We start from the raw sequence: 24,729 nt of genomic DNA on the forward strand, positions 1-24,729 counted from the left end.
AACAACCAGCATATGACGCATCGTTTATAGATTCTATTTTAAGAAAAAAATATGACCAGATGCTGAAGCTTTAGAGTCGCTTCAATCATGTTCAAACCAGCAAATTATTCATCACTATGTAGCATCACGAAAAAAATTCGTCCTGATTATCATGTGACTTCGTAGATCTAGATTTAGGAAGGATATCTGTATATACACTGTTCATATTGCCCAGCCTGGAAATTGAAAGATACGAATTAATAATTATAATCGAACTGTGAGCATTGATTGATAGTCATTTTCACCTTAGCATCTGCTCCACCTGGAATGGTACGGGTGCTTAATAACTTATAACTATACATACCGTCATGTTCCTAAATAAAGATTGGGAGGTATTGAAGCAAAGGTTGTATTGAAGCTGAATAAGTTGATGGGAGTGTTGTAAGAACATTACGGATTAGCTGTCAAAACATATCAGGAGCTATTGTTTACAGTTCAGTGCTCGCCCAGATTTTCAACTATAGTGGATCTCCGGCAAAATCCAATAAAATGAAGAAAAATCCAGGTAAATATAAATAAAATACCTTCAAGGCGTGGATAAAAGTATTCTTTATTTATTTGTAGATACGTTTGACAGTTTTGCCGTACTCGAAACGGTAGAAAATGGGAAAAAAAAACTTATAACTATTGTGCCTCAGCGTTGGGGCAGCGGAAGTGTTTTGAAGTATTTGTTCGTCATCGGGAAAATCGTTGTTGTCTTTTAATAAATCAAATAAAAATTGCCAAGTGATATTTTATCATTTACCAAACCTCCAAAAGATTACCTTTCGATAATGTATTTTCCTCAGCATATTTGCAATCGATCGTTGAGTGATCAGGGAGGACAACATCGGTTTCATTATTTTCTGAAAACATGCTCTTCAAAACTTTCTCACATTTCTCATACGTCTTTTTTTTTTTCTTCAGATTTCGTAGTATACCACTATTTCTTTGAATTTCTTTATAAGATTATTCATTTCCTGTTTTATTATGATCCACAAACCTTTTTTTGTTATTACATTCAACAGTTGAATAAAAAGATTCATTGTGCTCATCATTGAATATTGCTAGATAAGTCTGATAGAAAGGTAGAGTAGATGGATAATCTTCTATTGAGCATCATATTCAGCATAATGATGACAAGCTGAAAAGAGACACGCTATATACTCAACCAATGCTACCAATTTCAACTTGATAATCAGCTATCATCTTATTCAGCTATTAACACCATTAACCAACCATTGTTCAGCTATTGCTCTCACTGTTCAGCTATCATTGTTACTTGGGTTGCTGCAACACCGCACGAGGGCGAACGAGGCACGATACAAACGGGCGCGGAACAGACAAGACTCGATTTTTCGGAGGAAAAAGCGCCAGCAGGAACATCGAGACCGTGAAGAGACGGAGGAAATGCATGCCTAAACGTCAAAACGAAATAGACGTTTTGCAGCTAATCGATAAAAGACATATGTCTGCTTTATACGAGATGAGCCGGCCTAGGGCCGAAAATCTCGTTAATAAAGGCAATAAAAAAATATGTCTGTTTTATTTGTTTTTCTTAAATTGTACTTAAAAAACAATTTCTGAATTTCTATGGGATATGTTTTAGGAAATCCTTCAGACATTTTTTTGAGAACTCCTCCAACAAATTACGCCAGGAATTCCTTTTGACGTTTCTTCGAAAAATTCTCTGGGAAGACCTTTGTAAATTTATTCGGAAATTTCTTGGAAACATTCTCCAAGAAATCCTGCGGCAATCATCTTAGTAAAACCATACGAAATTTCTCCCAAAATTCCCGCAGGAATTAATCCACAAATTTAGTTGGAAGAATTTTTCCGAGAATTTATTGAAGAATGAAATGGGAAATACTAAAAGAATTCCTAACGGTTAAACGGTTAGAAAGAAATTCCTGATACAATTTCGCAAAGAATTTCTAAAGTGATTTCCGAGAAAATTTTTGAAGGAATATCTGAAGGTGTCAATTAATATCTAATTGATTTTAAGGAGGAATGTCCGAAGGGACTCCTGGATGAAGATTTGAAGGAATTCTGAAGGATTTTCTAGAATTATTCCATCTTCTTAGAGAGATCTCTTAATGAATCATTGGGTGAATCTTTGAAATACTTGCTAAAACAATTTCTTAAAAAAGTTCGAAGGAAGTCCTAAACCAATTTCCGCAAATTTCTAAAGCAATTTCCAAAACAAATCAATTAAGGGAATTTCGGGAGGTTTTCCTGATACAATTTCCGAAGGAATTTCTGTAGAATTTCCGTTGGAATTCCGACCAAATTTCCAAAGGAGCTTCCGAAGATTTTTTTTTAAATCGTTAAAAAAATTTCGAAGGAATTGCTTGAGGAATTTTCGAACGAATTTTCAAGATGTAAGCGTTCTTTAAGGGTTTTTAAAAACAAATTTTCCTATAGGAATTTTTGAAGGAATTCTTCAGGGAAAATCTGAATGAATTCCTAGAATCCTTCTTTAAATTTAGGAAAAAAATATCTTGATGCTTTCCAAAAGAATTTCTGTATCTATCTCCGAAGTAATTTCCTGAGAATTTGCCGAAAGAATAATTCCGGCGGATTGCTAAAGGAATTCGTTCAAGAAATTCCGGAGGATTTTCCAAAAGAATTCTTAGACAAATTTTGGAAAACAATTTCAAAAGAATTCCTAAAGGAATTTCAGAATGCGTTTCTAGATTTATTAGCTGAGGATTTTTGAAGAAATTCTTTGGGGTATTTAGTAATGAATCACTGGTTAAATTACCGATGGATTACTTAGAGTAATTTACGATGGAATTCTTGGAGGAATTTTTGAAGGTATGCATGAAAGATCTACTGGATAGCTAATCAAATTAATTCCTGGGGGTATCTTTTTAAGAAAAAATATCTGGATTATATTCTCAACAAACTTTTGGATAAATTCATGAAATATCACCTGAATGAATGCTCTAAGACATTTCTGGATAAATTTCCAAAGCAACTCCTGAAGTAAATTCCTAAGAAATACTTGAGAATATCCGAAGAAGTATGATGATGGATCGATTGCCATCTCGATATTTTTGGGTTTATATTTTTGGCATAAATTCTTAATTCTAGATTCAAAACAGGGTTTTGTTTTACTACTGTTCGGATTCGCGCAAGACTTTTCGAATGAATTCCTTTATTTTCTTAATTTCCTTTAATTTCCTCGAATGAAATTTCCTTTCTTGTGAAAATTTCTAAAATAATTTCCGAATTAATTCCTGTATTAATCTAGAAATTAATATAAAAATTCCAGTAGGTATTTCTTTGAAAATTCCATTGGATTTTTTTTCGTGGATGTCTTTAATAGTTCTTTAGCAAATTCTTTCAGAAATTCTTTCAGCAAATATTTTCAAAAATCCATTCGGGTGGTTTTTTGTAAATTTATTCAAGAATACATTCTGAAACACAATACCCCATGAAAAACTACATTTGGAAACTCCTGCCGGATTTTCTTCCAAACTTTTCTGCAGAAAATCCTTCAGAAATTCTTTCGGGTACTCCTCCAGGAATAATGCATAAAATTCCCGCAGTAGTTCATTTGAATATTTCTCCAAGGATTCTTCCGTAGAACTTCTTTTGGCGAATATAATTACTTGTCATAAGACGAGTTTGTACTATCCTATTTAATTCTGAAAATGGTATACTACAAACTCGTCTTATGACAAGCGAAGACGTTCGACTAAAAGTTTAAAATAATCTCTATATTTAAGAATCTAGGGTAGGATATGCCAAGTAGTCAGTAAAAATCGTACCGATTTGCTATCACAATCGTACCGGTTGCTGGTTGGTTGAAAATGACAATCGATTACTTCGATTGGTGGCGGCACGTTTTTCGTAAGACAGCATGTTGTTAGTGTTGGCCGTGTTGCAGGTTTGTAAAGTTGATAATAAGCAAAATACGTAAATGTTTGAGTTCCATTTTTTTTTTGTAAAAAAAAACAAATTTTTATTAAACTGAAAACGCCATATTAATCATTTTCAAGGGTTGTAAAGGTTTAAAACTGTTGATTTAAAGCATAACGATTCACCTTTCTGTCATTTTCGACCTCAAACTCATATTAGCGAAAACCTCTGTCTAATAGTCTTTCGCTTCTTTTACATGAATAATGGATGGAACGGAAAGAAAAACATCAAGTTTTGATGCATGATATTTGGAAGATTTTGTACCAAATTACTTTGGCTGCACTGGCGACCACCTCGTCAGAGCAACCGACTAAAACACAACAAGGCAGTCTCAATTGAGTTGTCACATCCTATCCTATCTTCTTTTCTATATATAAAAATGAGTTTGCATTTCCTTTGAGGCATTATAACTCAAATAGAACATTCTGCTGGGAAAGTCGAACAAATGTAAAAATGCTACGTTTCAATGATTTCTGAAGAAAACAATCAGACGCGAACTGAAATCGATCTAGAGGGCGACGACCAAACGATTGACATTTAGGACAACCCGAGCAAGATCGGGCAGGTTCGACTAGTCTATATAATAAAAATGAAATGGTCTGTGTTCGTATCCGCATAACTCGAAAACGGCTGGACGGATTTTCTGCATTCCTTGGGCAAATATGTTCGTTATCGTTTCCGACGGGTTTATATGATATTTCCTCATGCGAAAGTTACGAGTAACGTTGAGAATAATATCATGAAAAAATAAAATTAAGAATCATATGGAAATTTTGCATGGGCAGTTCACAACACGCATTTTCGCCTACTATGCAGAACAACGTCTGCCGGGTCAACTAGTCCTAGATAAAAATGAGTTTGCGTTTGCTTTGAGGCATTATAACTTACAAACGGATGGACCGATTTTCAAGATTTCCTTACTGATCGATTCGTCTTAGGATCTGCAGTGTTTATATATACTAAGATTTGATCAATTTAATGGGGGAAAGCTAGAGAATTGTAAAAATGCTAGGGTTTCATCAGTCTTTCCGTCATGAAATAATAGACAAATTCTACATATGTGGCAAGAAAAGCCTATTAGAACTGAATGTAAAGAAATGCAACTTGATATCATTTAGCAGAAAAAGAACAACACCAAACATTTCAATCGCATTAGGAAATCAAAATGTGGAAAAATGTAAAAGAGTAAGAGACTCAGAGCAATGCTGTGTGAAATCTTTGCATATACATTCTTTGCATATATTTTCTTTGCATATACAAAATTTTGAAATTTTGCATATACATTCTTTGTGATAAAAAAAACATAATCTGCATCATTGGTTTGCCATTTTGACTCTAGCCAAATTTTTGACAAGGGCCTAAGCAAAAACACCTTGAACACTTTCAACAAAATTTAACTTGAAAACGGCTTGACCGATCGTTTTGATGTCTTCGGCAAAGTTTTAGGGCAAGTTAATGGGGCAATGTGAAAAAAATATACACCCGATTCTGTTTTTACACGGATTTTTTTTACACGGCCGTGTAAAAAAAAATCCCATACAAAATTTTTACAATGTTGCTCCATTTAACCTGATTCGTCGAGAAATCATAAAACTTTTTTTACACGGATTTTCAAATTTTTGAACTGAAAACTTTTTTTTACACGGAACGCATCCCACGTGTAAAAATGAATCGGGTGTACACTGCAAAAAAAATTGTCTAAGACGAATTAAGTACTTTCCATTTAATTCCACTAGTTAATTAATTGGTGGAATCAAATGGAAAGTACTTAATTCGTCTTAGACGGTTGAATACATTCCACTAAAAGAGCTTTATATATTTTTCTGAAAAAAAATGTTCCAACATTGATAGTAAAACTTAAAAATCGATTTTCTCAAAAACGAATTTTTCAATATTTTTTATTTTTTGATATGCAGTAGCAGATAATATATATATATTTTTGCACTATGAGTCATAATGGAGAAATAATGGACGAAAAAGTTATAATTTTTTTAAAATTAGTTGGTTATTCAAAAATGGTGGAAATATTTTTTTTGGTTTTAATCAACCCGATTTTATGAAAGTACGTTAAATTTCCAATGGAAAAGGTGTACATTAGGGTGGCTCAAATTAGTATGGGAAATACTTTTTTCAATTTTTTTGATGGGCCGTCCTCTTATTTGGTTCTATTTGATGCCCTGATGCTCTGAACAAAATTTCATCCAGATCGGTCAACGTTTGGGCGGTGCTAAACTCGTTGGAAGTTTATATGGAAAAATGTATGCAGAAACATCTCAAAACAGTGAATTGCAGTCGGACGGCACAACTTACGATGAAGAACTATGATACTCATTCAGATCTTGAAGAATTTAATACAGAATGTTATGCAGAAAATCGCGAGAAGATTAGAGTTTGCCCGGCTAAGTTATTAGCATTTCTTTGAAGTGGGGTTTAAGCAAATTTCGTTTCTTTTACCTTTGAAAAGAAATAAATTCACCCCTACAACACTCCAGTAAAATGCTAATATCTTTGCCAAATAAACTCTAATCTTCTCGCGGTTTCCAGCATAACATTCTGTATTTAATTCTACAAGAACTGGATGAGAATCATTGTTCTTGATCGTAAATTTCGTGGTCCAACTGCAAATCACTGTTTTTGGATGTTTCTGCATACATTTTTCCATATAAACTTCCATCGAGTTTAGTACCGCCCAAACGTTGACCGATTTGGCTGAAATTTTGTCCAGAGCATCAAGTCATCAAATAGAACCGAATAAGAGAGCGGCCCATCAAAAATTTGAAAAAGTGTTTTTTGAGCCACCCTAGTGTACATTAATTTTATTCTAAGTACTACCGTTCCTGAGATACAGCAGTTATAAGATAAAATATACCGACTTTTTTTAATTTTCAGTCGTTTTCGAATGTTTTTCGATTCTATTCAACTTAGAATCAAATTTTACTTGGTCTAGGGACGTTCCGATACTTCCGATATATCGGAATATCGATATTTTGGTTTCGATATCCGATATTTTTGTATCGATATTTTGCTTTCAATATATCGGTCATATCGATATTTTTGCTTTCGATATCGATATATTGAATCAGAACAAAGTAACACAAACGAAAATCAATCGACAACAAAACAAATGTCGTTTCCAGTTGTTGAAGTGATTGTTATTGTCCAAAGATGGTCTAGTAGCCCAAAAATTTGGCCATATCGACATAAGGGGATAAAATCCTAAACAAAATATGATCAGAACCCAAGGGGCAAGTAACTCTAAACTTTGCGATAATATTACCCATTGTATCGCAATAGTTTTTCGTGATATTTCTAGTATCCATGATTTTCGTCAAACAAAGAAACGGTTGCTAGTTCTGTTGTTATGGCGTTTGTCAGTTAGTTGATGAAACACAGTGCTCCCCCGTATTGGAAACACCTGATTTATACCTTCTGCAGATTCTAGAAAACTTTCAAAACGCATTTTATAATTCTAATGCCATCAAACCAAAACGTGGGCCCTAAAGATTGCTCAAAAAGTAATAGTAATAGAAAAAGTTGTTCAGGTATTTTTTAGGAATTTAAAGGAGACTGAAATCATGTGTTGCCTAAAACTGGGTGGACTGTATCGACTGGGTGACAATGTGTTTCACACTTTCCCAACCAGGGCTCTTCGATCAATTTACCGTAGATGCGACGTAGTTTTCCGCTAGTATTTGTTAGTATTTCTGGATACTGTCGAAAGTTTAGAGTTAGTTGCCCCTTGTCAGAACCCATCGACATAGAGAGAGATAGGGAGATTATCGAGATGTAGAAAGCCCAAATGTATGTAGATTGAAGAGACTGAGGAAACCATCGACATAGGGAGAGATATCGAGATGCGGAGAGTCGACTGTATATATTAGACGTGTTCCTATGGTAGATTAGATAAATTAACTTTGTTTAGTTATTAGAAAAAGATTTGTGGAAATAGGAATTACCAAGAATTGGAAAACGTATGAAAATTTCCTTCCAAAACTCAAAAGAATATCCCCTAAGAATTTAAGAGAATTTCCTTAGGAATTTCCAAATATTTCTACGGGTTTTCTGAAGAAAATTTTGACGATTTTTTTTCGGATGGAAATTTTTGCGCAAAGTTTGAAGAATGCCCGTGAAAATCTGAGAGAATTTCCTGTCGAAATTCAAAGGAATTTGATGTGAAACAAAATGATAATTTCTCATTAAAGCTTATAAGAATTTCCTTTTCAATGTCAATGGATTTTCTCGTGATAATTCTGAATTTTCTTTGAAAATTAAATTAGAAAAAAAACTTCAGTGAAAATTCTGAAGAGAGAAAATTTCTCGAAACTTCAGTTGATTTTTTCGAGCGAACGGGAGATAGTGAGGCAGTATCATGCCGAAAACGCCTCCGCTACTGGTTAAAACTACGACGAACGCCGCCGCCAATGATTGTTGGACTGGTACACTTTAGATTGGATTAAGTAATAGAAAAAAAGTTTCCAATAATTATTGTAAAGGGGTAATATGGTAATACTATAGTAATTAAATAACTAACACAAATATATTCTAAATATTCTCATTTCTGAAATATCATATGATTTTCCGATATATCGATACTTTGATTTGATTATCGTATCGAATCAAATATCGATATTTTGAAGTATCGGAACTAGGGACGTTTATTGACAAATACCCAAACCAATACCATTCGAAAACAAAGGATTGGTGCGCAAATTGTTTTATTTCTCATTTTTGTGATTTTTTTTAGCAGTGAGCACGCCGGATAACAACAAAAAACGACACAAATCGAGCCTAAAATGCTTGTTTTACGAATGTTTTTGATATAGGAGCATATTATTAATAATGGAATAGATACCCTATTTCTCAATTTATGTATTTTTACATTAGGAAATGAAAACTTATGTATATTTATATGTACTAGTCTACGACGGTTGATGAAATTAATAAAATCAAATGCCAATATTGTTTGGAACACTGCGTCACCCGCGCCCGCGCAAAGCCAATAAGGAATTATTTTGGATCGGCCATAAAAATTATCGAGCAGAGGAGATCGTCTGAGAGCTACCAACCTAGTAAATGTAACCAATACGGCAATATAATTAATTCGTTATTTTAATTTGCTTTTAATTAGTTTTTTACTGCAAATAGCCCTCGTTCGGAGACATCATCGCCAAGCAATGGACGAGCGAACGTTCAAAGCGATGAGCCAACCGCTCGCTCTCACATTGGCTCTAATATCGGATTTTATTATTATCATACAGTTTCGTACCACCTAACTAAGCGGAATGGCACGAGGTTTCTATTTCAGCAGCAGGGAAGGTGGCACCATATGCGACGTTGCGGCTAAATAGAGCAAAGTATCGAATGATTTGTTTATTAGATCTCACGTAAGAGCTCAAGAATGTTATTATTATTTGTAGTATGTTTACTGCGTAACACTTATTTATATACAATAGAGGCAATGGCAGTGATGTGATAATAACGGAACATTACTGTATTATATTATAAGACCAGTTGACGTTGACATGTTTATAACGAATTACGCTGTCTCATACGATGAGAGTGAACTACTCCCTCTTCCTTTTGCTGCAATATTTAACAAAATACATATTCAAATCACATTCTAAGGTGCATACCATACCATTCACCCCCATATTTAGATATTGGGTCGGCGAGTCATCTTTTAATCGTCGGGCTGTTTGAATGTGTTGTGCTTATCGCTGAGTGCGCTTTGCGCTCACTAACCTACTCCATCCATACCACTAATCATTCAAATCAGCAGGGGCTCGTCCAGTGAGGCTTCAGTAAATTAACGTCAGTTTATTCGCTTCACCAGCTCTTCGCTTTGTAGGTAGACAGAACGCTCGTTCAGTGTAAGAACAGCGTCCCGAGACCCGTTTGCGGTGTGCCGGTCGGTGGGAGCTATACAGAGAAACAGTGAGTGTGATTTTTTGTTAATTTTGTTTTAGCATGAGCCTTCGTGGCGCAATCGGTTAGCGCGTTCGGCTGTTAACCGAAAGGTTGGTGGTTCGAGTCCACCCGGGGGCGGAATGTTTTTTGGTATTTTTTACATTCTACATTTTTAAACCACTGGTTTAGGTGAGACTTTTTGATTTGGCAAAATTGCACCGATCGGCAGGCGTAGATGAGGTGGTGTGTGTAATATGTAAGGACACGGACTGAAGCATTGTGTTACGTATGATATTGTATCGTACCTTCATTTTATGAGAATTTGCTTTTCCAAAGCATAAAATCAATAAGTTAGTATTCCCAAAGTAAGTTTAACTTTTTCATACCATTACTTGAACTTAAACGAGGACTTTTTGTTCAGATAATTCAGATAATTGTTTTATGACGTCATTTTTAATTATAGTGTAATCCAATACGTAAGCTTTCATATATATCATCGGCCAACATAGCCTTGTATTACCAAGCCTCTCACTTGCATGACGTCGGTGATGCATGCCCTTATGGTAGTTCATTTTCATTGCCGTATGAGATTGTGGCTGCCATAACCCTTACTAATTAGCTTGGTTTCTCCAACGAGTTCGGAAGCAGTGGCAGTAAAACGGCGGTATGACGTTGTTAGGGAAGCCCCAACAACTACTCATTTACATCGTCCGTCGGTTCGCTCCGTCATCGAGACAATATTTATTCCTGCCATGTGCATCTGATCGTCTCATTTCAGTTAATATCGTTTAATAGAGTGATCGACGTCCCAGTTTGCTTCGTCAGTGCTATCTACTACATCAAAAATAGTGTGTCCCTCAATTGACCTGGCATGGTTCTGATGCACGTTGCTGAATGTCTCACTCCTTGCTGGCCAGGAATTCTTCACAATGTGTGCTCAAAGTGTGGTCGTGCATACACTTTCATCACCAGCCTTGACCGTCACATGGCGAAGGCTCATCCAGAGACGTTGCCAGCCACACACACCCAATTGATCTTCAAGCAGCTTCGTGAGGACTGGACAAAAGATGAAGAAGCGCGCCGAAAGTGATTCATATTTATAAAATACTTATAGTTACAACTCTCTCAATATGATATATGTTTGTGCAAATATTAATAGTTATCATATACAGTATTTATTGACACCATCTAGTCAATATATTTTTTGTTAATCTAGCATACCTCAATAGAAAACTTCTTTTTTCTTAAATATCACCACCACACGTTCATCAAGTTTCCATAAATCAACATTCTATCAGCCGTGCGGCGTCGCTGTTCACGAGTGCTTCGCATATCAACTTTGAAAGCCAAAAGCAACCCATCTTCTTTTCCAGCATCAACACCGGTAGTGGGACATGTTCCGCTGATTTGTGGTCATTTTATTAGTGTTTATTGCGCCTTTCCCTAGCCTCTGCTCAGATGCCGACACACTCAATTAAACCTGTGCCGACACGGGCATGGGACATCCACACTGGCAGCGCCTCAAACTATTCCGCATAATGTTTGTATTCATGGATCGCCGGTCTAACTGTTTATATCAGACACGGTACATTCTGCGTCCCCGTTGTTGGATCCATATGGAGCTGCTGCTGTGGAGGCTGGTTCACCCTCAAGCGGTGTCACATCCGAAGGGGGAGGCCAGGTGTTGCTTGTTTTGGAGCGTGGTAGATTGCAAAGATCGCGTGTTTCCGATAAGCGCAACGCCGACAGGTGACGACGACAACTCGTCGCGTCATCGTGACCTGCTGGCGGGCAACGGTGGCGATGGTGACGACAAACATTTCTCAATCGAGCACGCTTTAAAAAAAACTCAAAATAGGCACGCGACTCGTGAATGTCACGAGGAAACCATAAGACAAGCATCTTATAAAATATGGTGAAATTATCCAATGAATTTCAAGTTAGTTTAAACCGAAGTTGTATGGTGATACAAGAAAACAGATGATTTAAAAATGTATCGAAATCCTTTATGGTGAAGTATTGGCCGATTTTAAAATATAAGTTTAAAAAACAAAGTTGATGTTCGTACGACCGCGCATAACTCGAGAATGGATAGACTCTTTCATGCTTATTCTATTCATAAAGATAAAATATTATCTATCTCTAAAATAGTTAACGTAAACATAGTTTAAGAGACGCGCTCTGATATTTTGGTAGTTTCACACCGTTACTCAAAAACTATCACGCTCTGATATATAATTTCGCTTAAATTTTGAAAAAGTTCAATTAACAATGAGTTCTTTGGTATTGCCTTCGCCTCACATTTTTTGACGGATCAGTTGCTGAAGACCATCGTCAATAATAATGGAGTTGAAAGTATCGATAATAAAGACAAAAAAAATGGAGTTGAATTTAATTTCACATTTAGAAATTGCAATGCAGCTGGTTTCGACAATTAAATTTGTCAAAGGTCAGACCGCATCGTGCTGTGCGGTTCTTTTCTCTCTTTGCTGCAGGAAGTTTTTAATACTACCCGAAGCTATTTTAATTTCAACAGTGCTTCTCAGCGCTATTTGTACCTACTGATTCCGCTACGATCTTTGCTTGGACCCGTGCCTACGTTTTACGTTGGACTCGTTTGCAGAAATAAAATACGGTGGTAATACTGCAGTTCACAAAAATCACACCGTTCTGAAAAAAAAACCTCTTAGAAGATCACGTCTGCACGCTCAGCAATGAGCAATAATAAAAATAACAGGAAGGGTTAGTCTCTGAATTCTCCACTTTCTTCCAAGGTTTTTCTCTTGATTGAGAATGTCTTGGAAGCTCCGTGTAACCTGATCCTCAATTGGACTGGTGAGACCCAGACTAAAATTATGGGCACTCTCAAACTGCTGAGCAAGTTTTTGAGCCTTTTCGCCATTTGTTAATAAAATTTAATTTCCCTCTTAAGCACTGGAATTGTCTTTTAAGTTTTTTAAAAGAATTTTCGTCAATTCCCAAAAGGGTTTCGAACTGGGATCCAACTTCGAGACATTATTCTCAAAGTTGGTATTTCTCAGAATAGTGAAACGTTTTTTAATTTCATTTTGCAAATCTCGCCAAATAACTTTCAACGCGGGATCGCAAGTTCTTTGGTATTGCCTTCGCCTCACATTTTTAAGACGGATTACTAGCTGAAGATCGTCGTCAATAATAATGGAGTTGAATTTAATTTCACAGTTAGGAATTGCAATGGCTCTGGCTTCGACAATTAAATTTGTCAAAGATACGAGAGCATTATCAATATCGCTTTTGGTATCGAGAGGAATATCAACATCAAAATTCCTATCGATAAACGTTTTATATAAATCCCAACCAGCTCTATGATAATTAAAAGTTGATCTGATTGGATTATCAATGGCTTCTTGAGAGATTTCAAACAAATAATTCATCTTCTTTACCCTTTAAACAGCGCGCATTCCAATTTAAAATTTTCAAAGAATTATTTGGATCCATTAAAACGAAGTCCAATAACAATTCTTTGAGTAAATTTGATACCAACCTGAACAGCTTCAGTTTTGGTATTTGCTTTGAACATTGCATCAATCATGTGATGCAATCGTTCATTTCGAAAATCAAAGTCGGAAGCAGACATGCTACCTGAGTCGTCAGAACGATCGTTATTTTCCGTTGAAGAATGGGCATGAAAATCATTCATCGTCGGTAAATTTCCAGAAATGAAATTTTGCCTGCTTGCAGCGATAGGCGTGTTGAAAAATTAGAATTCGACGAACTGCTCGTTACTCGGTGAGAGGTAGGAGCAAAATGTGTTCGTTGATTGTGGTGGGTATGCATTGCTCGACCGGCAAATGATTGCGGATTTTGAGCGTTTGAAATATGTTTACCCTGCGAATCGGGGATCCGATTGGAATTTCCCGTCATCAATTTTGCATGGGAATTCAAAACTTTTTTGCGTGAAGGGCATTCCCAGAAATTGGATTTATGATTGCCCCCACAATTAGCACATTTAAATTTATTGGAATCTTCTCTCACAGGACATGCGTCCTTGGCGTAAGAGGTTCCACCACAAATCATGCATTTAGCATCCATGTGACAATGTTTGGTTCAATGACCCCACTTTTGGCACTTACGGCACTGAGTGGGGTTTTGGAAATTTCCCCCAGGCCTGCGGAAATGTTCCCATGTAACACGGACATGGGACATAATACAGGCCTTTTCCAAACTTTTCATATTATTGCTGTTCCAAAGAAAACTTTCCTCTTTCCGGTTCAATTTTCAAACTACCGTAGCTGTCACTTCATACTTTTTATCTACTGTTTGGCATGGCATTCTACGATTACAACGCCGAATATCAGGTTTTTGTCTCAGTGTATTGAAGATTTTCAGGCTTCAGTCCTACCGCTTTGACAGCTGCGGAAAAACTTTGCGTAATCCGCAAAATGGAAAATTTTGAAATGATCCGCAATATTTAGTTCACTTTTGTTAAAATGAACTAAATAAAATTCTTGAGAAATGCCCCTCTGGGAAGTACCAGAGTAGGATTTCTTTTTCATTTTAATTACTTGGACTGATGAAAATCCAAGTAATTGAGAAATTTCAATTTTAATCTCATCCAGTGATTTGTCATCACTGGGGAGACCTTTCAAGACGACTTTGAACAATCGCTCAGTTTTGTCGTCGTATGTGAAGAATTTATGGCGCTTCTCGGTTAAATACTGAAGAAGACGTTTGCGATCGTCAAAGGATCCCGGCAAAACGCGGCAGTCACCCTTCCTAGCAATCTGAAATGAAACCTTGATCCCCTGAAGGTTACTCAAGATTTCATTGCGAAAGCCAGAAAACTCGGCAAACAGATACCACAATTGGCGGAATCCGTTGTTTCTTCGCATGTATCGAATCACCTGGGCTAGAGGTAGATTCGATTTTCTCAAATTCGTCATCAATCAAATCGAACTGATTGCTCAGTTCGATAGGAGAAGAAATAATGTCAACGTTAGATTTAGAAGGAATATCTGAAGTCTCCAGCTTGCTTCTATTTTTCCGCGCATGGGCAGGACGGTCTTGAAACCTTGTTTCTTTGAAGGAAGTGGAGAATTCAGAGACTCCCCCTTCCTCTTGTTTTTATTAATGCTCATGGCTGAGCGTGGACACGTGACCTTCTAAGAGGTTTTTTCCCAGAACGGTGTTCCTGCAGGATTATCACCGCTTGTCGGAATTTTACGTCCGCAAACGGGTCCAACGTAAAACGAAGGCACGGATCCTTGCAAAGATCGTAACGGGATCAGTGGGTACAAATAGTGCTGAGAAGCATTGTTGAAATTTAAATAACTTCGGGTAGTACCGTAATCCGGGGGAACATTGATCAGCGGGGTAACATTGATTAGTTGAACCATTTTCAAAAGATGAATAAAGTATTACTTTCTGTTATTACGATTACTTATTATGAGTTAGGTATTTTAATCTTGACTAAATTTGCTACCGAATAATATAATCTCCACTAGAATTTGCATTTAATTTTTGCCATAGTTTGAAAAATAAAATCAACATCATTTTGTTAACTCACAGTAAGCTGCCAAAAAAGCACTCAAAACAAGCATAATAACAAAAAAATTGAGATCGTACCTAAAATTGGGTGATAAGTAATCTTATTTTCTTTGTTTATCCATATTTTTGTTTCAAAATTTTGATTTTATTGTTGAAAAACCAGATAATTCACCTAGCGGTCATGATGCCTTACTCAGAAACAATCAATACGCTTCGCCTCAGTATAAGGATTTCAAAAGTAATTGCCTACCTTAAGGCGTTTACAAACGCTTGCTTTATAGACGTAACAAAGTGAAATGATTGATGATCAAAGTTACCCCAAATTGGAAATTCGAAAAACTAGACAAAACAGATTTTTAAAACAATTTTATAATTATCAAATAATCAAGAACAATAGCCTCAAACGTTCTACACGTAGCAGTACTCGTTTTAAAAATATGAAAAAAGCAATCATTTAATTTACGGAGGAAATATTTACAAAACATTGAAAAAATTGATCAATGATACCCCGGATTACGGTATTAAAAACTTCCTTCCGCAAAGAGAGAAAAAACGCATAGCACGAAAGCACGATGCGGTCTGGGCCGAGTTTCTAATTATTCATAACGGAGTATTATAATAAATCCCGTCCACACACATGGGAGCGAAATTTGAAGACAAGTTCCTGCTTTAAAGTACGTGATGACTATTGACACTATAGATTCCATAGACGAGCGTAGGGACGGTTGAGTCATTTACCACGTGAACTTGACGTCACACACTCCATTGCTTGGTTTGCATTCGTGACGTCATGCTTGTTTGGCTACACTGATAGTTCGTTTGGCTACACTCTCCTTCGCGTCAGCTCGTCCATGGAACCTATAGTATCTATACTGCTCATGATCACATAGTTGACGTATAAGCCAAAATGACCAAAACACACTTTTTTGCGGATATGGATACATATGCTCCATGAAAAAATATTCATGATTTGTTCGGAAACATTCGAGTTATGGCGATAATTGTTTTTGGAAAAATGGTCATTTGATCGCATAAGTTGACGTACCTCCATTACCAAAAGCAATAACAAAAACCTGTCTCATATTTTTTCGACATTCACAATCCACTAATTAATTTAGTTTTACTTTGTCATATTTCAGGACTTCTTTATGATTTGGGCGTAACTGAATTTGTAATCAAAAATTAATAAGCAAGTTCCTGCTAAAGCAAGCATTTCTTGTGAAATCCACGGTATAATCCGACAAAATAAGCTTTCATTCATCGAGGTGTTGCTCTGGAGATAAACGTTTACATTCTTTTGAATCAATAAAATAATGTTTGTTTGCTAAATATTGTCGCCAAAAGTTTTGATTTAAGACAATTGCGATCATTCAAGGGAAGTATAACATAAAAAAAAGAATGAAAATCCAATAATTATGTAACGCAATGATTAGCTGTTTGTGTCACACTTTCTTATTTTTTTGAAGCATATCAAAATTGTGTATGTGAAATCACACTTATCTGAATCCCCATTCCTCCTCTAAAGTGTAGTAATTTATGGGTATTTTCTAAAAGTGCTTATCAGAACCAAATCTAGCTTCATTTTTTGCTTGGAAGGAAAGGTCTGCCATTGAGGACTTAACACATAAGAATTAGTGCGTGTTGAATGGCTTTTTATGTGTACCTCAGCTTGATGATATTGGTATGTATATTTTGAGCACATTTACCGGGAAGGATCCTAATATATTCCACGGCTGTTATTTTAGTTTTTACAATTGCAATGCAATTCTTATTCATGTTTTTCATTACCTTACCCGGACAGAACTGAATTATAAAACATGATATGGACTTTGATGTAAGATTCAAAAGAGCAGGCAAAAATATCAACAAAAAACGCACCGGAGTGTTATTTAAATATCAAGATGTGTTATGGATAAAAACAAACTAATAGCTCGAGATATTAATCCCTTCTTCCAAATAACATTAACTGATAACCTCATGATATTTCAGAGCAAATTTGGATATTGTCGTCTGATATTTTGTGCTTTTATATCCTACATATAAATCAGACCCATATCTCATTTTGCAATCTAATCACGATTGATTTACTTCTAATCCTCGTCTACTCGGGTATTTTAAAATAGGGATTGGAACCATTTTTGCTTAAAATTTGGTTGGAACGAGAGCTTTGGCCAATGCATGAAAACGGTTACTGCACACTTGTTACAGAACCACTCTAATGCTGTAATAGTGCAAAAATCCCCGTGCCATACTGATTAAATTCTTTGCAACACAAACTTTTCCACACAAAATTTTATCTTTACCACATAATTTTAATTTTCACGTAAAAAGCTATCCGAAAAACCTTTCCCGGAAACTCGAACTTTTCAAAAAAAAAATCCCTTCTTCAATCAATAAATCTGAAGAAAATTATTCTGAGCTTTTTAGTGGAATATCTTCACTTGTCATAAGACGAGTTTGACTTAAGTCGAGTCAAGTACGAGACACTGAAGACGACCTTACTGTTGAGGTCGAAATACGTATCTATCAAGGTACAATTAAGTGGTGGAATTAAATGGGATTGTACGTCTTATGATAAGTGATCAATAAATCTTTGGAACTAACTACAATTAATCTTAAGCGCTATATAACCACACATAAGAGCCTGGTTTTTACGCCATGTTATGGGAACAAACATTTCACAAAACGATTGTTTGATCGCATAATCTGTCGTATGCATATTTTGACCACTTCAATCAAATGAATGATAATTAATTCCCCGCGGCCTTCAAATAACTACTAATATTGTCCATTTAGACAGTTTGGTTCATGTATTTTGTTGATTGATATGATGATTTGGGTGAAATTAATAAAAATGCGTTTTCCCAACATCGATGGTGCTGGTTTTTACGTCAACTATGACATCATGGGCAGTTAGTGATGAGCTTAAATCTAGCCTTCAATCCGACCAAATTTTCCCTTGTTGTGAAACTGCCTTAAACTCGATTTTCTTCAATTGATTTTTAAATTATTTTTCCATGCTATCGCTTTTTTACAGTAAATGACTTCAAAATATTCAGAATTATTCAGAAACATTTTGAATGATTCTTAATGTTTCAAAAAGAATCAAATGATTAAAAAATATGTGGTAAAGCAAATTTGAAAAAAAAATTGAATTTCCTACTTCGGAAGATGCAAAAAGAATAATCGAAAATGAACTTAATCTAAAAATAAGAATGTCTGTCCCTGCGCTTCATTTTATTGACGGTGTGACCTAATTTTAAGGAAATACTTGTTAAGAAAGTTATGTTGAGCTTTTTAATGTAATGTCTTCACTTGTCATAAGACGAGTTTGTACAATCCCATTAAATTCAACCACTTAATTGTATCTTGACAGATACGTATTTCGACCTCAACAGTAAGGCCGTCTTCAGTGTCTCGTACTTGACTCGACTTAAGTCGACTTAAGTGGTGGAATTCAATGGGATTGTACAAACTCGTCTTATGACAAGCGAAGACATTCCACTAAAAAGCTCAAAATAATTTTCTTTCCAATGTTTGTTTCCAAAATAAGTTACGCCCAAATCGCAAATTAGTCCCGAATTATGTTTTTTATATAAACATGTAGCCATCAAAGGGGCACGGCAAATGCTAGGTAAAGTGTACCATTGGTACTTCGCGTACCTGAAAATAGACCCCATCTAGCAGTCCTTAGCCTCTTACCCAGCTACTCCTATCCCTACCTCCCCGTGGTGCTGGCCGGGATACGAGCAACCTTAGGGAAGATCGGGTAACCAACCCCGGTGGGAACTATGGTCGTATGCTGACAGGGAAGGGGGGTTTGCTCCTCTCTGGAGGTGTAAATCTTACTGAGCGTCTGTTCTCCATGTCAGAATCGGCTCACAACAGCGTCTGTTCTCCATGTTAGGGGCGGCTGATCATCGTCCGAGTTCCAGCGAGGGACTCTAAGTGAAACTGGACCTGTGGACGGTCCTCCGGAAATTTAGGGGGTTTGGTGTCAGGCCCTGCAAGCCAGCCTTTAAAAAAACATAAGCAACGAACAATCAACAAGAGAGTATGGACCGGAACCATCGGCGAAGACCACTGTGACGAAAAGGGACTAGCGATTGGAAACTCGGTTCGTGGAACTGCAAATCTCTCAACTTCATCGGGAGCACACGCATACTCGCCGATGTGGTTGCCGATCAATGAAAGAATGTGCAGATTGAGGATCATAGGCCGGTTCTTCAACTTCAGCATAATCAACGTCCATAGCCCACACTCCGGAAGCAATGATGATGATAAGAACGCATTTTACGCGCAGCTGGAAGGTGAGTACGACAGCTACCCAATCCATGACGTCAAAATCATCATAGGAGATTTGAACGCTCAGGTTGGCCAAGAGGAGGAGTTTAGATCGACTATTGGGAAGCTTAGCGCTCACCGGCTGACAAACGAAAAACGGCCTACGACTAATTGGTTTTTCCGCCTCCAAGAATATGGCCATTCGCAGCACCTACTTCCAACACAGCCTCCCGTATCGATTCACCTGGAGATCACCACTGCAGACAGAATCACAAATCGACCACGTTCTGATTGATGGACGGCACTTCTCCGACATTATCGACGTCAGGACATATAGTGGCGCTAACATCGACTCTGTCCATTATCTGGTGATAGTGAAACTGCGCTCAAAACTATCCGTCACCAACAATGCTCGGTACCGACGACCGCCGCGGTACGACCTAGAGCGACTGAAGCAACCTTCTCTCGTCGAACTTTCTCGTTTTATAGACTTTGTTATATGGATATGATTCGAGTGTTAGGACACACATGGTGTCGAATGAGGGTACTAACTGTTTATTTTGACGAAAAAAAAAACTTCTAGCTGACAGCAGAAGGCTGTTCGGCCACATTGAGAGTTGACGTAAAGTCAATGTCAACTTCTCCCCACGAACAGCCTAGATAGCCGTGTGGTGTCGGCAGCCGGTTGTCTGGCTAAGAATAACGCTACGGATTGCCTGTTCCAGTGGTAAAAGTCCACCATACAGGTGACCCCTAATTCTTGGTGTGATGCGGCTTTATGCTTACCGTGCCTATGAATGAATGGTTAGGGGGTCTAAAAAGAACCTAACCGCTAACGGAGCCTGTGAAGCACCAGGGCACCCTTCACAGTATTGACCCCTTATTGCGCTAACTGGAGATGTGGCGTAGTTGACTTTTTGCTTTAGCTACTCTTGTTCAGTCTTAACTTGTGTTTGAATAAGGGTGGGATTATGAATATGTTTTTATTTAGTTTTTCATCTAATTGTCACCTATATGGATTCGCTATATGCGTTTTTCACAGTGTACTCTGTGTTTCGTCTTTGACGTTCTTGATACGATACCGACTTGGTTTCATCGTTGCTGTTCACATAAATGTTGAAGTTGTGGAGTGTATTATCTTAATTCGCAATGGCTACAGTTAGGATAGCTCAAATCAATCTTCAGCATAAAGAACTGCAACGATTAATCTTTGTAGACTTATGCAAAATGGCAAATCCCAAGTGGCTTTGGAGCAGGAACCCTATTTTCGCAAGGGTAGCTTTACCTAGGTAACCTAGTGAACCCGGTTTTTGCTGCTTTCAGTAATGAAATGGCAAACTCTCGATCAATGCCGCGTGCATGTGTACTTGTTAACAACGCTATCGTTGCTACACTTATCTCTGAACTAACAACCAGAGATGTATGTGCTGTCACAATTGATGCAACTGGCGGATCCCCCGTCAGGAAATACGTTTATTGTTCGGTTTATTTACCACACGATGAACCATCCCCTACGGATGCTTTCAAACAAGTGGTCAGTTATTGCACGTCAAAAGGCCTTCCGCTAATTGTCGGTAGTGATGCTAATGCTCATCACATCATCTGGGGTAGCTCGGATATCAATCTGAGAGGCTCCAGCTTGATGGAATACTTAAGTAGTACCGAACTTGGTTTACTTAACATAGGCAATCGCCCAACCTTTATGGTATCTAATAGAGCAGAAGTATTAGACATAACTCTCTGCTCCAATCGAATCAGTCACGAGTTGACGAATTGGCATGTGTCAGATGAGGAATCCATATCTGACCATCGCTACATCTATTTTGATCAGTTGAATGTTTCTTCGCAGACCTTGCGTTTTAGAAATCCTGTTCAACCAACTGGGATCTCTATACAGAGTTGCTCTCGACAAAATTTCATGGATATCTACCATCCATTGAAACTCCTACCGACTTGGATGATGCCGTTGATACTACAACGTTGCATATCGTGGAAGCTTTTGAAGAAGCTTGCCCTTGCGTTCTGTGAAAACCTCAAGAGGAACCCCGTGGTGGAATTCCGATTTGGCTAAGCTCAGGAAGCAGTGTAGAAGGAGTTGGAACAGACGCCATTCAGCAGGGACGGATTCTTTCAAGTTGGCTCGCAAAGCTTACAAGAAGGCTCTACGATCTGCTGAACGATTCGGCTGGAAAAACCTTTGTGCAAATGTTTCCAATTTGAGTGAAGCCACTCGATTGAATAAAATTCTTGCGAGATCCAAGGATTTCCAAGTTGGCGAAATTCGCAAGCCAAATGGCGACTACACTTCTTCTGACGAAGAAGCGTTAGAGCACTTATTTGATACACACTTCCCTGGATGTGTAGATATTGCATCTTCGGATGTTCCTGATGTCTTTTCATGTAGTTATGGGTCTTGGGCTCAGGCTCGTAGAATCATAACTACTGAATCGATTCAATGGGCTCTTAATAGTTTTGCTCCTTACAAATCTCCAGGGGAAGATGGGATCTATCCTGTTCTTCTTCAGAAGGGTTTTGAGCATATCAAACATGTTTTGAAAAAACTTTTAGTATGCAGTTTTGCTACTGGGTATATTCCCATATCCTGGCGGGATGTCACTGTAAAGTTTATCCCAAAAGGAGGACGTGCTTCGTATGAAGAAGCAAAGAGTTTTAGACCCATCAGTCTGACCTCATTTCTTCTGAAATGCTTAGAACGTATTATCGATCATCACATTCGTGATGACTGTTTGGCAAACATGCCTCTTCATGTTAATCAACATGCTTACCAATCTGGAAAGTCCACCGTGACTCTTCTACACAAGGTTGTCTACGACATCGAAAAAGCATTTGCCCAAAAGCAATCATGCTTGGGTGCGTTCTTAGATATTGAGGGTGCTTTTGACAACGTGTCTTTCAATGCAATATTGGAAGCCGCACGATGTCATGGGCTACCTAATATAATTACCAAATGGATTCACCAGATGCTTAAAACCGACATCTCTACTCGACATTACGTCAAGCAGCGATTAGGAAATTAAGTGTCTGTGGCTGCCTCAAGGGGAGTATTATCTCCACTTTTGTGGAACCTCGTTGCAGATACGCTATTGAGATTACTCAATAATGGCGGTTTTCCTACCTATGGATTTGCTGACGACTATCTAATATTGATAGTCGGTTTGTGTATTACTACTTTATTCGACCTGATGCAAAACGCTCTTCAGGTAGTTGAAAGTTGGTGTCGCCAATATGGCCTTTCGGTCAATCCGAATAAAACATCTATTGTTCTTTTCACGGAAAAACGTAACCGTAACGGTATTCGCCCATTACATCTTTTTGACTCTGAAATCAATGTAACGGATCAGGTAAAGTATGTGGGACTAATTCTTGATTCCAAGCTCTCCTGGACGCCTAACATTGAGTTCAGAGTCAAAAGGCGTATGGCTTTCGGCCAATGCCGACGAACTTTTGGTAAAACTTGGGGTCTTAAACCTAAATATATCAAATGGATTTACACAACAGTTGTACGACCAATTTTGGCTTATGGATGTCTTGTGTGGTGGCAAAAGGGTGAAGTGAGGACAATTCAGTCTAAATTAGGCCATCTTCAAAGGATGTGCCTAATGGCAATGACTGGTGCGTTCTCTTCGACTCCTACGGCTGCTCTCGAGGTTCTTCTCGACGTTGTCCCACTACACATACATCTCAAACAAGAAGCACTTTCTTGTACTTACCGATTATGGGTTCTCGGTTTCTTGGAAGAGAATCCTGTAAACCGCAGTTCTACACACACTTTGTTGTTACAACTCATGGTTGATTGGGACAGAACAGTCCTTGCTCCAAGTGATCTCACACTCCTTCAGTAGTTTTCCTTATAGGACATTTTCAACACAATTCCCCTCGCGGGATGAGTGGACATCTGGCTATTTGGAGAGAAGTATGTCGGACAGCATTGTTTGTTATACTGACGGCTCCCTCTTCGAAGGTAGAGCGGTTGCAGGTGTCTACTCGCGTGAGCTCAGATTGGAACAGTCACATTAACTGGGTAGACACTGCACTGACTTTCAAGCGGAAATATTTGCCATTATGTGTGGAGTGCAATCTCCACTTCAGAAACACATAATGGGCAAAGTAATATACTTCTGTTCAGATAGTCAAGCAGCTATCAAAGCCCTCGCTTCGGCCAACTCAAGGTCGAAGTTAGTAATCGCATGTCGAACTCAAATAGAGGAACTGAATTCAGTTAATACATTGCACCTTATATGGGTACCTGGCCATTCGTCCATAGCTGGAAACGAATTGGCTGATGAGTTAGCTCGTAATGGAGCATCGCATGACTTTATTGGTCCTGAGCCAGCTATTCCAATATCTAAGTGTTGGGTGAAGCGTTTGATTAGCTCTTGGGCTTCCACTCAGCACAAACGGTATTGGAGTAGTTTGAATTCATGTCGACAAACAAAATTGTATATCCGAGAGCCATCTCCGGTAGTAGCTAACTATTTAGCTAATCTGTCTAAACAGAATTGCAGTGTCTTAGTCAAGGCCTTGACAGGTCACTGCCGACTCAACTATCACATGGCAAATATTCAACGTGTTGAATCCTTTGTCTGTGATGGTTGTGAATCCGATTATGGAACTTCTTATCATCTGATATGTAACTGCCCAGTTTATGCGCAACTGCGTTTCCAAATATTTGGTAAACACTTACTAAGTGAAATTGACTACAGAAACCTGAACCTTCAAAGCATTCTGTTGTTCATAACCCGTTGTGGTAAAGAGCTATGAGCTTTTGTACGTGTTGTATACGTTGTATGCCCTCTTCAAGGGTACCTTTCCTCAACTTCCCATTTTTCTCCCATCCATATTCCTTTCCTTTTTGTTCACTTCCTTTTCCGTCAGGTGCGTGATGAGAAAGGCTGTGAAGGCGATGGCACAAATCTCCCGAATTGAGGTGAACGTGCCCCTGGAGCCGACGTTCTGATACCTGATACCTGATGCTCGGTACCGACGACCGCCGCGGTACGACCTAGAGCGACTGAAGCAACCTTCTCTCGTCGAACTTTCTCGTTT

General features: G+C 37.8%; 1 protein-coding gene and 1 non-coding gene across 4 annotated transcripts in view; one reads left to right on the top strand and one right to left on the bottom strand.

The window, feature by feature from the left end:
• Positions 1-24,729, bottom strand: part of LOC134224556 (Kruppel-like factor 3) — a 643,489-nt gene that overhangs the window by 152,959 nt on the left and 465,801 nt on the right. The gene's annotated exons all lie outside the window — the stretch shown is intronic.
• Trnan-guu (transfer RNA asparagine (anticodon GUU)) lies at positions 9,917-9,990 on the top strand. The gene has a single exon. It is a non-coding gene; the product is annotated as a tRNA-Asn (tRNA).

Source organism: Armigeres subalbatus, chromosome 3 (genome assembly GCF_024139115.2).
Source record: "Armigeres subalbatus isolate Guangzhou_Male chromosome 3, GZ_Asu_2, whole genome shotgun sequence".
NCBI classification, from domain to species: domain Eukaryota; kingdom Metazoa; phylum Arthropoda; class Insecta; order Diptera; family Culicidae; genus Armigeres; species Armigeres subalbatus.